This window comes from Panthera pardus, unplaced genomic scaffold, assembly GCF_024362965.1.
Source record: "Panthera pardus isolate Hobbes unplaced genomic scaffold, ASM2436296v1 HiC_scaffold_10, whole genome shotgun sequence".
Taxonomy (NCBI): domain Eukaryota; kingdom Metazoa; phylum Chordata; class Mammalia; order Carnivora; family Felidae; genus Panthera; species Panthera pardus.
This window is the reverse complement of record NW_026526655.1, coordinates 63,098,665-63,113,565: the sequence shown is the minus strand read 5'-3', so window position 1 is coordinate 63,113,565 and position 14,901 is coordinate 63,098,665. Positions and strand designations below refer to the sequence as shown.

The 14,901-nt window shown below is 37.1% G+C and overlaps 1 long non-coding RNA gene across 1 annotated transcript in view; it reads left to right on the top strand.

Moving 5' to 3' along the window:
- The window catches only part of LOC109272561 (uncharacterized), a 30,823-nt gene extending 17,106 nt beyond the window's left edge, over positions 1-13,717 (top strand). The window contains exons 2-3 of the long non-coding RNA XR_002082514.2: positions 10,069-10,155; positions 13,433-13,717. This is a non-coding gene — a long non-coding RNA (uncharacterized LOC109272561). The remainder of the gene's footprint in view (positions 1-10,068; positions 10,156-13,432) is intronic.
- Positions 13,718-14,901: the final 1,184 nt, after the last annotated feature.

Below are 14,901 nucleotides of genomic sequence, written 5' to 3'. Positions count from 1 at the left end.
AACACCAGGGCATCTGGCTGGCTGAGTTAGTAGAGCGTGTGATTCTTGATCTCGGGGCTAGGAGTTCAAGCCCCATATTGGGCATAGAGATTATTTTTTAAAAATATGCTGTTAATAAAGTACTTTGCAACTTGGATCTTTAAAAACTAATAATAAGAGGGGCACCTGGGTGGCCCAGTCAGTTAAGTGTCTAACTTCAGCTTAGGTCACGATCTTGTGGTCTGTGGGTTTGAGCCCCGCATCAGGCTCTGTGCTGACAGCTCTGAGCCTGCAGCCTGCTTCAGATTCTGTGTCTCCCTCTCTCTTCTCTTCTCCTGCTTGTGTTCTATCTACCAAAAATAAATAAACATTAAAAAAAATTAACTAATAATAAGATCAAATAAAATATGACACCAAGAGCACAAGCACCAAAAGAAAAAAAAGATAAATTGGACTTCATCAAAAATTTTTAAATTTCTTATTTATTGTATAACTGAAAGTAAATAGTCATGGGGATGACTATGATACAGCATAAGGGATCTAGTCAATAATATTATAATAACGTATGGTGACAGATTGTAACTACACTTACAGTGGTGAGCACAGAACTATTGAATCACTATGTTGTACACCTGAAACTAACATAACATAGGTCAACTATACTTTAATTAAAAAAAAAATGTTTTAACTTCTGTACCCCAAAGAACACAATCAACAGAGTGAACTCACAGAATAGGAGAAAATATTTATAAATCATAAATGTGATAAAAGTCTAGAATCCAGAATATGTAAAGAACTCTTACAACTCAACAACAAAAAGACTAACAACTCAATTTAAAAAACAGGCAAAGAGATTGTCTCAGGCAAATAGATATGTCTCCAAAGAAGATATTCAAATATCCAAAAAGCACATGAAAAGATGCTCAATGTCATTCGTCATTAGAGGAAAGCAAACCAAAATCACAATGAGATACCACTTCAACACATTAGGATGATCATAGTAAAAAAACAAAGAAACAAACAAATAGAAAATAACAATGTGGAGAAATCAGGACCTTTGTGCACTGATGACTGGAACATAAAAACAATGTAGCCACTGTGGAAAACAGTTTGGTGTTTTATCAAATGTCAATTACAATAAACCCAGCAATTTCATTCCCGGGTATATAGCCAACAACACTGAAAATAAGAACTCAAGCAAATGTTTGTATGCCAATGTTCACTTCTGTACTGTTTATAATACCCAAAAGGTGGAAATAATCCAAGAGTCCATCAACAGATGAATGAATAAATAAAATGTGATATATACACACACTGCAATATCATCTAGCCAAAAAAGGAATGTAGTTTTGGTACATGCTACAATATAGATGAACCTTGAAAACATTATGCTAAGTGAAATAAGACACAAAAGGACTAACACTATATGATTCCACATGTATGTGATATGTGCACACAGTAGTCAAATTCACAGAGACATAAAATAGAATGGTGGTTACTGGGGTCTTTGGGAAAAGGGGACCCAAGAGATACTGCTTAATAGGCACAGAGTTTCTGTTGGGGATGATGATAAATTCTGGAAATGGATAGTGGTTATGGTTGTGTAACATTGTGAATATACTTAATGCCACTGAATTGTATCCTTTAAATTACTAAAATGGTAAATTTTAAGTGTATCTTGCTACAATCAATAAAATTCCAACAAGAAGAGAAAAAATAAATGAAAATCCACAATAGAGAGCCAGCTTTACTCTATTTTCTTTTTGTAAAAATCTATGTGGCAATCGAAATAGACTGAAAAGTGCCTTCGGAACTTCCTGTGTTTTTGTCCTCCTGAAAGGCCTCAGAATTTCTTGCTCTTTTCTTCACACTGATACAAACCCCTGTTCACACACTTTTCAAAAGCAAGTGTGTAATTTAAAACATTTATACTCCAAATGAGTTGTTTCTTTTTTAATAAACCTTAGGGTGAAGGGACTGCCACATTACCCACTGGGTCCTTTACGTGGCAACAGTATTTCAGTGGTTGACTCTGCTTATGTCAAGTTGCACAAGGAAAATTGATCACTTTTTTTGTTTCTCCAAACTTCCTTGTAGCTGAAAGAATAAGACAATAAATGAAATTGTCATAAACCATTCAAGTTTTCTGATTTTTTTCAATGGCATAGATATATGTCTTCTTTTTATGCCACATTAATTCCACAAATAACATGGACCTGGTTATTGAAAGGTTTTGTGGCAGGTGTTGTGTGAGATAGACATGAAGTTGTCTAAGATGTAGCTCTTGCCTTCCAGGGACTAACAATCTTGAACAGAGTTCAAACTGCAGGCCAAATCTACCAGATGCCTATTTCTGTATAGAACAGAAGCTATGGAGAATTTTTACAATTTTATATGGTTGAAAAAAATCAAAAGGAAAACAGTATCTCATGACATGTGAAAATTATGTGGAATTCAAATGTCAGTTTCCAAAAATCCAGTTTATTTGAGTACTAGTTCATGTGTATACTGACTATGCTGTTTTCATTCTACATATACCAGAGTTGAATAGCTCTGACAGAGACCACATAGCCCACACAGACTAAAATATTTACTGTCTGGCCATTTATAGAGTTTGCCAACCTCTACACCCAATCTAGAAGGTGACATGAAATGCATATGGAAATAACAGCAAATTCAGACAGGCTGGACTAAACACCATGTGACACCCAGCAGGTTCTGAGTGCTGGGAGCCTACAAAGGATAGCAGGGTGATCAAAGAAGACATCAGGGCAGAAGCAGCTTTCAAACTGGTCCTTGAAGGATAGTAAGGGTTTCCGTAAGCGATAATTCAGGAAAGAAAATTCTAAACAAAGGAAGAGTATGAACAGAGAAAGGATAAGGAAAAATATAAGCTTTGGGGATAGGACACCCCAACTCTATAATCAAAAGGAATTACTAGTGGGGCATCTGGATGGCTCTGTCAGTTAAGTGATCTCACAGTCACGATCTCACAGTTCGGTTTGTGGGGTCACGCTCCCCATCAGTGGCAGGTGGGGGGGGGTGGGGTGAGGCAGAGCCTGCTTGGGATTCTCCCTTTCTCTGCCTCTTCCCCACTCATACTGTCTCTCTCTTTCTCTCAAAATAAATACATAAACTTAAAAAAAAAAAAAAGGAATTACTGGGAATGAAAAATGCGAATAGCCTACTGGTTGCTCTCTCTTTATCACATGCTGCAAATCATTAACGATCATAAACATCAAATTTTAAATATTATTTAATTCTTATTCTATACTCTTCTCTGGAATTTAGTGTATTGCAAGAACTATTACAGCAAAGTATGCTAAAAAATTGTATAGTACAAAAAATAGGATCCACTTGGATCGGATTAGTCAATAGCCACACTATTGGTGATCTGAATAGACATGAATTTGTATGATTTTACTCTTCAGATTTGTCACTCTACCCCCCAAAAAATGTCCCAAAATTTTATAACTGTTTTTTTAAATATGTGAAGTCTACAATTGCACGTCTGGTGGCTGAAGAGACAGTTAATAAAAATGTGCTAGTCCCTAGAAATCCTATATGACTGCCAAAGTAGATGAACTGTGTCAATAATCCAAAGGTCCTGAGCCCCCTGGATTGATGGTCGCTAAGTAGTCAATTTTTTACCCCTTTGCCAAGGTGTTTGCTTCTTGGCAAGTTAAGAATCTTCTCAGAAAATAATCTCTTAGGAAAAAGCAAAGTTCCAACCTTTGGAACTTGAGATGATTAAGGTAACTGTTTTACTTGATAAACCATGGGGTTGGTTAGAGAAGGAAATGTTTAGCTTTTACTGCTGCTTTTGTGCACAACGTGTAAAGGGCTTCATGGGCAAGATTTGCTGGGCAATATACTGCCAGCATCAGGGCTGGCAGCTCTTCACAGGGAAGGTTTGCTGGCAACATAGAAAGACATTATTTTCATCAAGCTCCCCCAGATCCTCCCAGTAATAAAGCTGCTGAGCCTATCAGGCAACCATCACAATTAAGAGCTACATTGCCTAGGTTCAAATCCCAACTCTACTCAGTTATTATGAATGACTGTAATATTTGAGTTCTCACAAAGTCAGTATAGTCACTCTTCTCTTCCTGTCAAAGAATCCTCAGTCTTCCCCAGGATTCATTCTATTAATGGTCCTACGGTTTTCACCATATAGTATAAACATCCAATTCTGTACACTTTCTTTTCTTATCACCATTCATCAGACCCTACTGAGGTCATTTATGGGATGTTAACACAGCAGCCTCAGAAAAGGTCTTCCCTTTTAACTTGCAAGAAGGATGAGCAGGCTAGAATTCTGTTTATGAGAGGTCTCTATCTATTATGGCATAGTCAAGCTAATGACCATCTGGATTATATTATATTTGTAGTTGAGGTCTTATAGCTGAAAGTGGGGCCAAAAATACCCTTTGATCCCTTAGATCTTCCAAGGGTCCCCAAGGATTTGTAAGCCCTTGTTGACTAAAGATAGTTCTCTGGCTCAAACTTAGATATGTGACTATTAGAATAAGAATCAATGGAGCACATGGATGGCTCAGTCAGTTAAGCTTCCGACTTTGGCTCAGGTCATGATCTTGCAGTAAAATAGTTCGAGCACCCCAAGTCAGGCTCTGTGCTGACAGCTCAGAGCCTGGAGCCCACTTCTGATTCTGAGTCTCCTTCTCGCTCTGTCCCTCCCCACTCACGCTCTCTCTCTCTCTCTCAAAAAAATAAAATAAATAAAACATTAAAAAAAACTTTAAAAAAAAAGAATAAGAATCAATGACAAAGGCCACTATTAGTACTCAAGAAGTCTCATAAAAACAAAGCTAAAAGGGGAGGGGCATGGGGGATGGTGTTGTAGAAGAATTATCTGTGAAAAGTCAACTGTTTCAAAAAAGCCTCATTAAAGACTGAAGGAGTTTGAGGCACCTGGGTGGCTCAGTCAGTTGAGCTTGCAACCTCAACTCAGGTCATGATCCCATGGTTCACGAGTTTAAGCCCTGCATTGGGCTTGCTGCTGTCAGCACAGAACCTGCTTTGGGTCCTCTGTACCCCTCTCTCTCTGCCCCTTCCCTGCTTGTGCACTCTCTCTGAAAAATAAATATATCTTTTTAAAAAATTGAGGTAGTTTGTTTTATCAAAGACCTAATATAGCATCTAATTTCAAATATCAACTTTCAAATATCTTCACCAAAGATGCCTTTGTCCTTTTTTTCTTTTTTTTTTTTTTTACTCATGAAGTATAAAGACCCATTAGGTTTAATGAATTAATCACTCAGAAAGCAGTCTCACTTGCTTTGGAAAGTTTCTAATACTGCACCAGTGTGAATTGGCTTGCGAGCATAATTCATTCGGGAAACATGCCTGTAATCCAAAGCAGTCATATATCAAAGTGAATTTCAAGAACCATTGGCTCTATTGTGATCATGTGACACTCAGCATCACATACTACTCATATTGTAAGATATCGCTCATTTATCAAGTTAAAATTTATTAGAGGGGTGCCTGGGTGGTTCAGTTGGTTAAGCTTCTGACTTCAGCTCAGGTCATGATCTCACAGCTCGTGGGTTTGAGCCTCATGTTGGGCTCTGTGCTGACATCTCAAAGCCCGTGGCCTGCTTCAGATTCTGCGTCTCGCTTTCTCTCTGCCCTCCCCTGCTCGTGCTCTGTCTCTGTCTCTCTCTCAAAACTAAACATTTAAAAAAATTAAAAAATAAATGAACACTAAAAAAAAATGTTTTAAGTACAAAACAATTTATTACAAATGTCTGTTCATCTTGCAGAACAAGTTACAATCCAAGGATTTACTATAATTAATTTGTGTCATTTGGGCTGTTATGAATTCATCAACAAAAAGAAAAAAAATGCTATTTTTCCTTTTTCTATTCAAGAAATACAGCCAAGTCTTTGTGTTTGAGTTTTAGGTTCCTTTGCCCCAGGAGGAATAACAGTGTTTTGTGTGTTTCCTAAGCTTTCTTTTTGGGAAGTCTTGACCCATGCAAGGAAATGGTATTAAGGCTTCTATGTTTCCTAGGAAATGAGAGTGCTGGCTTGGACTCCCAAATATTTGATTCTTGCAAGACTGGGAAAGGAATGGGGCTCTATGAGGAAAGGAAACTTCCACTAGCTTCTCCACAGTGCTCTAGATGTTGAAGGAAGTGGATGGGTACAGGGATATCTATGGAAGACAAGAGACTTGGGAATAGCAATGGGGATCTCCATGGCCAAGCTGCAGAAATTAGAGAGGATCTCAGGGAAGGATTGCTCTGTGGTCTACCTGGAGCCAAATAGTAAAGGGCCAGGTTGTGACAGAGGCATCATATAGCAGAAAAAGTGGATTAACAATGGTGACCACTATGGTCCAAAGACCCATCATGTCCATAAGGCCAGAGTTCTTGTACAGGCCCATGGCAGGTATGCGATTTATATTGAATTGTTTACTGACCTTGGCAAACAGGAATTCAGAAATAGACTCAATGTTAATTTAGATATCAAAACACTGCGACAAGTTGTTATGGAAAAACTCATATCTATTTTGGGTTCCTTTACTAATCCATAGACTGGAAATAATAATAACATCCATCTCAGAGATAATTGATGTGACCAAATGAGATATACTGTGTCAAGTATGAAATGCATTTCAAATGTTTTATGCTGTCTTATACTGTTGTGGATACCGTTTTCTTCCCTTGCTGGAGTGTTCACTAACCACCTGCCCCAACGTCATCTCTCTCTCGTCACTTAAATAAGTGAAGACTCAGTTCATTGCAGCCAGCAAGAGTAGCTCTATGAATGTTAGGAATGATAAGTTTCTTTTGGAAAGGCTTTTTTTCTAGGTCAGTCTATTTTACCAGTGTAGGGAAATTGATTTAACCCTTTTCTGTGCAAACACACACAAAAAGGATTCTTAATCCTTCCCTGAGGGCTTTTTTGTTTGTTTTAACATTTCTCTTATTATGTATTCTAGAATGACCTTTGAAGTTACAGTGACTTTTAAGCATGGCTACTGTGAATGCAGAAATCTAGCCAAACAATGTAGGAAACTTTATTCAGCCTAAAAGCCATCACTATGACTTTCTTGAAAGAATTATATTACAGGGGAAATGGTTTAAAATTCTAACTTGGGAGTTCTACTCCTGAAACCAATACTATACTCTATGTTAACTAACTTGAATTTAGATAAATAAATTTTAAAAATAAAATTCTAACTTGGAGGGGCACCTGGCTGGCTCAGGGCATATGACTCTTGATCTCAGGGTTGTAAGTTCGAGCCCCATGTTGGGTGTAGAGATTACTTAAAATAAAATCTTTCAAAAAATAAAATAAATAAAATAAAATTCTAACTTGGAGAGTAAGAGGGATAATCAGATAACAGATAATATTTAGATGACCATCTAAAATACGCAAATGTATCACCCTTCTCAGAATTTTAGTAAATGGTCTGTAAACAATTTCTTAAAATTAGCTAGAGGATTTCTTCATTCGCAAAACTTTTTGTACTGGAAACAATCACTCTCTACTACTCCTCCCAACAACCTTAGGAGAGAGATGTTATTAGCTTCACTTACACAAGAGGAAGCAGCTTAGGAATATTTAAGGAATTTGCCCCAAGTTCTAAGATGTAGGGAATGTCAGGGCAGGGACCAGGGCGCGTATATGTCTGAACCAAAGTCTAGACTCCACCGTGAAGCTCTAGGGTCATTCCCGCTTTCTGAACAACAGCAGCAAAAATCCTTTGCTACCTTTAAACTCTTATCTAACCCAGACCAATTCCTGACTCAAAGAAGAGTCTCAAACTCAAAGGCCTACAGGGCCTAGGCTGGTAACACAAATAAGTTAATATAGGTCATATTTAAGAAAAAACTCACATTGTTCCACAGTGTATGACTTGGCTACTGTTCAGCTTCAGTCAATTATTGTCCTGAGAGAAGTTAGACCTATTATTACCAGCCCCTAATTTTGTAACAGAAGCCAGAAATCTGGATTTTTGGGAAAAACACCCCAATTTTCAGATGTTGGCAATAAGGGTACTTGTTTTTAAAGAACAACACTTGAAAAAAATTCTGTATTTTTAAATAAAAAATAAAGCAATGCTACATGGAACAATATGTACAGGCTAAACTTTGTGAGACACAGTCTAGGGAGAAAAGGAAAACTTGTTCGATATTCTTACCTTTTGATTACTGACAGACTTTAGTCGATTTAGGTAAAAATAAATGACTTTCCAGACAGTACAATAAGAGAAAGGAGTCATGCCACAAGTACATGGTAGGAGAAAAACAGCTCATTAATTAATTGCAGTCTCATTTGTGTGTGTGTATATATATATATATATATATATATATATATATATATATATATACCATGAAAATAATTTTTAGCGATCTTCCATCAGATTTTATTCCTTGACAACAAGGGTAAACATATAAAAATGTTGTGTACCAATTACTGGAAATATAGAAATTATATTAAATCTATGCATATTTCCTTTGACGACCAATTCATTGGAGTAATTTAAAGCTAAATCAAAATCAACTCATTCCTTTATGGCAAAAGCAATCTTATCTGCAGCCAGCCAAGAGAGCATTATCAGGTTTGGTGGTAGGTTTTTGTCCACACACCCCCCCCCCCACCCCCATGACAACTTAAATGAAAAGCCCTCAGGTTGAATTACAGCAAAAAAGGGGAAAAAAAATCCTATTTTCTAAAATCTTTCTCTAACTCTGACTCTCAGATCTCTGCACTAGAGATACGGCTGGAATGTGGATGTAGATGGGAGTAGTAGTGCCAGAATCTTTTCAATGGATGTGCTTCTAAGCACAAAATTTTTTAAAGAAGTTTCCCAATATCCCTCAATGGAAAAAAAAAAAATTAATCTCTGGGCCTCAAAAAAAGTACTGTCTCCATTTCATTTTTATCAGCCATTCGCATTAGTAACTATAATATTTTCATTTGTCTCTTTGTTTTCCCCTCTCAGTTACATATACTTTTTAAAATAGTGGCTGTGTTTGAAGCTTTGTAATTAAATTATTGTGGATCCATCCTTGCATTTGTGAAGGCACGGTTTTCAAATAATATGTATTGAAAGACTGGAAGATCAAAACAGTAAAAGTGCAGAACAAAATTAGTCTCAGGGACCCATTTTCTCTTTGGGTTTCTATCTATTACAATGATTTTGATCCTTAAGGCAAGGAAGAATCACATTCCTTCTACACAAAAGCAACTCTGAAAGTCACTATTTTGTATAATGCCTAACATGGAGCTTGATACAGAGTGAGTAGACTATAAGTGGAATTGCTGAACTATATTGCAAACATTTTGTAAAATCTGAATTTTAAACAGCATTAGGTCAAAATGTTTACTCTTTGAACTTCTGTCTTTTTATTTACTCATAGGTCCTTTGGTCTGGCTTGAGATGCACAGAGCTAAGACCTAGGAGATTTAGCACACCTTAAATAGGGAGTCAAATAGTATGCTAAGTGAAATAAGCCAGACAGAGAAACACAAACACTGCATGGAATCACTTATATGTGGAATCCAAAAAAAAAGTTGAATGCATTGAAACAGCAGAGAAGTGGGTGCCAGGGGCTGGGGAAAATAGGGAGAGGTTGGTAAAAGAATACAAACTTTCAGTTGTGAGATGAATAAGGTCTGAGGATCTAATAATCCAATGTATAACATGATCACTTTATTGCTAACAACTGTATTGTAGAACTGAAATTTGCTAGGTAAAATTTAAATGTTCTCAAATACAACAAAAAAGGCTAATATGTGAGGTGATGGATGTGTCAATTAACTCCATGGAGGGAATTCTTACAAAATGTACATGTATATCAAATCATTACATTGTACAGTTTAAATATCTTATAATTCTACTCAGCAGTTATACCTTAATAAAGCTGGGGGGGGGGGGGGGGGTGGTGGGAAAGGGAGCCAAAGGCAGTGAACGGTTATATAAACCAAGTTAAAATGTTGACAAGCGTCTTGCCATTTCTGAATGTTTCCAACTATGTAAGGAGAACATTTTTCATTGCTAAAATGGGCATGTATAATTTTTTAAATTAATGTTTTTCTCATTTCAACCAGAAAAGGAAGAGTGAAATCAAAGGAATTTACACTTCCAAATAATTTTTTAGGAATTTTGGATGCAAAGAAAAAGAGCAGCTTCATATGGTAAGTTGTCATGTTGAGAAAAATAAAAGGAGCTAATGAATGGGAATATAGAACCTTGAGACAACTATCACTGTATTTGTAGAAAACTGTTAGCTATTTTAAGTCTAAAATGGCCCAGGTTTTCTAGAATTAATTTCAATTTTAAAAATCTATAAAACTGCAAGCCCTGTACTTGTTCCGGTTGGGCCTATAAGAATGTCCTATTTCCATGGCAAAGCTTTAAGTAAAAATTTTAAAGGTGAAAATCATGGCAAAAGATCAAAGGATGAGAAATAGGTGGCAGGCTGTATAGTCAGTTCTACATCAATAGCATTCAGCCGCCTCCTCCTCCTATTTCTTGATAAAAACCCATTAATTCCCACTCCCTTCTGTGCTAACATTCAAGAAAAATATGCTTGGACCTGCCTCGCACACTGTGAGAAGCACAAGAGTAGAATCATGATAACATTTGAAATAGCTCTATTCAACTCGTGGCTGTGCGACCAGCACTCTCATCCATCCGCATACAATGTCCTTGCAAAGCCTGAAGGAAAAATGATCATCTCCTTTACTGCCTGGGGTAGAAAGATCAGATTAAGGCACATAAAAAGGTTATGCAGTAACCAAACAGGAGACAAGCATTTCTAACCCTGGGCTCATGGCAATAATTTTTCCATACAGTTTGGGCAATACCCATGGGGTAGATGTTTATCTGTGACATTTCTTAAATAAATTTGCTTATTTTGGAGAAAGCAGGAGAGAATAAAAGGACAAAGGTGGAGGATTAAATTTGACCATTCTAAAATGTGAACCTCTGACCTCCAACTATTACTTTCATGTGGGTAAAACATAGCACTTCAAGGTCTTACATATAGATGGCACCTAGCCAATCTACATCCTTCTCAGTAAACTTTTTAAAGAGGAAAATATATACACAAATCATTAAGTATACAGTTAGATGGATTTTTCATAAATTAATCCATGTAGCCAGCACCAAATCAAGAGTCAGAACATTATCCACATCCCAGAAGCTCCCCTCATGACCCTTTTGGTCACTCTCTTCCCCCAAAGGACACCACTATTCTCACTTCTAACCACATAGGTTCATTTTAATAAGTATATATTTTAATGCACTTAAATTTATGTCTTTTTGAGTACTTGGCTCCAGATAAAATCTGTATATATATATTAAACCAACCTAGCTGTCTTAGGCATTCATTGACTACTCAGCTACACTGAGTATTACACAGTAAGTACCATTTTGGAACAAAAGACCCCAGGTTTTGTCCCTGTGGCTCTGCCACAAATTAGTTGTGAGATCTAGATGGAGTAACTTTTCCATTTGGGCCCTTAAATACCTGTCTGTAAAGTAAGTATATTTAAGTAGAAAAGGTATAAGGTCTCTTCTGAAAGAATATACTTAGCATGAAAATATCATGAATATATACTTTCAACTACATATACCTTTCAAATACATACATATATTCAAATATAATACTTATATATTCAATTGAACATATATTCAATTACATATAATTATATATAAATAACTTATAACTTTAGACAGAGATTTACAAAATATTGTGCCTATTTACTTCAAAGACAAATATTTATTATGGCACTGTGGCCAATATACATGGGTAATAAGAATATATATGGGGTCCCTGCTCTCATGCTGTTTCCAGTTTTACTCTAACTTAAGCAAAAAAGTTAATTAGTGATTAATGATGAAGCAGGGCATATGGGTGGCTCAGTTAAGTGTCTGACTTTGGCTCAGGTCATGATCTCACAGTTCGTGGATTTGAGCCCCGTGTCGGGCTCTGTGCTGACAGCTCAGAGCCTGGAGCCTGCTTTAGATTATGTATCTCCCTCTCTCTCTGCCCCTCCCCCACTTGTGTTCTGTATCTCTCTCAAAAATAAATAAACATTAAAATTTTTTTTCTTTAAATAAAGAAGAGAAGGAACCATGGGACTAAGTACCTATGGATCATTTCCTCCCAAAGGGACACAATTCAAGGAAATAAGGGAGCTCTATATAGAACTCCAAAGTAGAAAAAAATTACAGTGTCTGAGCCTTGATAATCTTTTCTTTTTTTCTACTCAGTGAAAACTTCTCTTCCCCAAAGTGTCAGCGCCCTTATCTCTCTCCCTATCAAAACCTATTATTAAGATTAATTTATTCTCACTAATGTGTAAATGGTTGCCAAACCTGAATATTTTCTCTCACAAAAGTGTTTATACTGACCAAGACATTTTGATTTTGAGAATGAATTTCTGGTTACAGAATTTCAAATATCAGAGAGTTAGAAGGGCAGGACCTCTTTTAGACAAGGAACAACTAAAATCACCCTCTTCAGGGAGCCTTAAAGCAAACTTCTCTCCCTGTGTTAGTGGCCACGATTTATTAAGCACTTACATTGGCCAACATTGTGCCAACCTCTTTATATACATCGTCTCATTTATTTCCACAGACACTATTATCATTTTTTTGACATTATTATCATTTTTATTTCACAGATGAAAAAGCTGTTAGTTCCTAGCCCAAGGGCACACAAGGAATGACACTAAATCCCACCTTTGCCTTTCTGAAATGCCAGTCTGATCCTGGGTTTGGCAGCAGTTACCAGCCAAGGGCAAAAGGAGAGGCCAAAGTTCCCCAGAGCAGTTCCAGGAAGGGAACACACTCTTCTGGAACATTGGTAGTAAAGGCCTGAGAGGAAAGGAAACACAACCACTGTTATTTCTGCTTCTGGCAGCTCTGGGCTTCCTCCTGCAGACTAGACCCTTACAGAAGCTGCATTAATGCTATCAAGGCCCTGATAACTTAAAGAGTGGCAAAATTCTAAGGGTGCATTGAAATACTGCTCCCAAAGGCCTACAGATCAACCTGCTGGGCAGCCCTGACTTAAAGTCATTCCCAGCCAACGTGTTATAGAAGCTTCTGAGGCTAATAGGGACTTCAGCTATAAATCAAGAGTGGCCTCTGAACATCCTGACAGGGCATAAAACATCCAAAACTCCCCTCTGAACACAAGCACTGACCATGTCTCCTAATTCTTATAAGGAAATGCTGCAGTCACTCCAAAGGACTTGTTGTATACTGTAGGTAGAATTGTAAAGCCCTGAGGCTTTTCAAAGGGCCTTTACTAAGCAGGGGTTCTAAGTACTATGCTGAGAAAGAGAACACAGCTTGGTAACAGGTATCCCCAGCACTTAAAGGGAGTATCTCTAATGATTCCCACATATATGATGCAACATTCTAAAAGTACTCAAAACCAAAAATTAATTCAAAACCTAGGTACAATCTCCCACCATGCTTGGGATGAGAAGGAATGTCAAAACCCTGCAATAGAACACAGCTACTCCAGAAAGCAAGGGATCATTGACTACTCATTGAAGCTACATCTCAACACGTGATGATTGCATTTGTTTCAAGAAGATTACTGGAATTTTGTCCAGAATGGTTTCAGTGCCAGTCCAACATAATGGAAAGGTAAGTTTGGGACTATGGCAACCCACAATAATTATAGAGACTCATTTGGGGCAGTTCCATTTATAGGAAGACAGATTGAAGTCTCAAACTACTAAATTCAAACAAATGAAAATATGCTCAATCCAAGTCAATTGCTCAGAAAGAAATGAAATTAAGCTGCATTGTTTTAATCCAAATGAGTTTTTCAAAATGTTATTCACAAATATCCAGCTTTATCTAATTTTATGATATATTTTATTCTAGGCCCTAACATTGCTACAGTTTGTCTTAGGGGCCAAGATATGGCTGTGACTTGGCTTAAGTGAACCACCAGCTTCTAAGGAGACTTATCAGGGAGTGTAAGATAAACAGAAGTCAGCGGTATGTTCAGGGTTGTTGGACGGGTTTTGAAGGAGGAGGAGAAGGGGCATCAAAGACTTGCACACCATCAGAGGTGAGGACGCCCAACTTCTCCGCGTTCCATTTCCTCTAATCTGGATTGGCATGTCTGACCAAATTCTTGCCTCTGGTGCCACTTTTAAAATCCTAAGAGATGAGAACATCAGAGGACTATTTATTATATTTTTAAAAGGATGGTCTCAATTCAAAATGAGGTAGATCTATATTGACTGACGTGCAGCAACTGCAAAGATACATTATTAAACATTTAAAAAAAGAAAGTTCCAGAATGTCATCTATACTGTGCTATTTGTGTATTTTTTTTTTAAAGGTGGGGGGGGGGGAGGAGAAAGGTATACATAAATGCTTTTTTGTGCATATCTAGATTCTAGAAGGATACATTAGAAAGAGGTACAGATAAAGGGATTAGATAAGGGGATCTTGGGACTGAGATATCCACCTACTCTATACACCTTTCAGAGTTATACAATTTTTCTGGGTTGAGAAGGTAATCGTGAAATAAAGTGCAACATTTAATTGAGAGTTATATTTTCCAGACCAATATTTGACTTTGAAATTTAACACAAAGTACTGTGCAGAAATAAAGTCACCCAATGATGTCTTAAACTGCTAGTCAAGCCCAGGAGGATTTTTAAAGTGCAAATGTCAGTCCATTTTCAATAAACCTGCTTCTTTTGCTGCTGTTTTTAGTCTTTTTTTTTTTAGCCCTCAGATTTTCTGAAGATTGAAATCTTCATGGTTGTGAAAGAGAAATCACAAAGACTAAAAGAGAAAATGTGTTGTTGTGTTAGTTATTAAATAAAAGTGTTTCCCCTACTCTCTGGAGACAGAATTACAAAGAAAAGCTGAAGTCATCTAAGATTTATTTCTCAGTC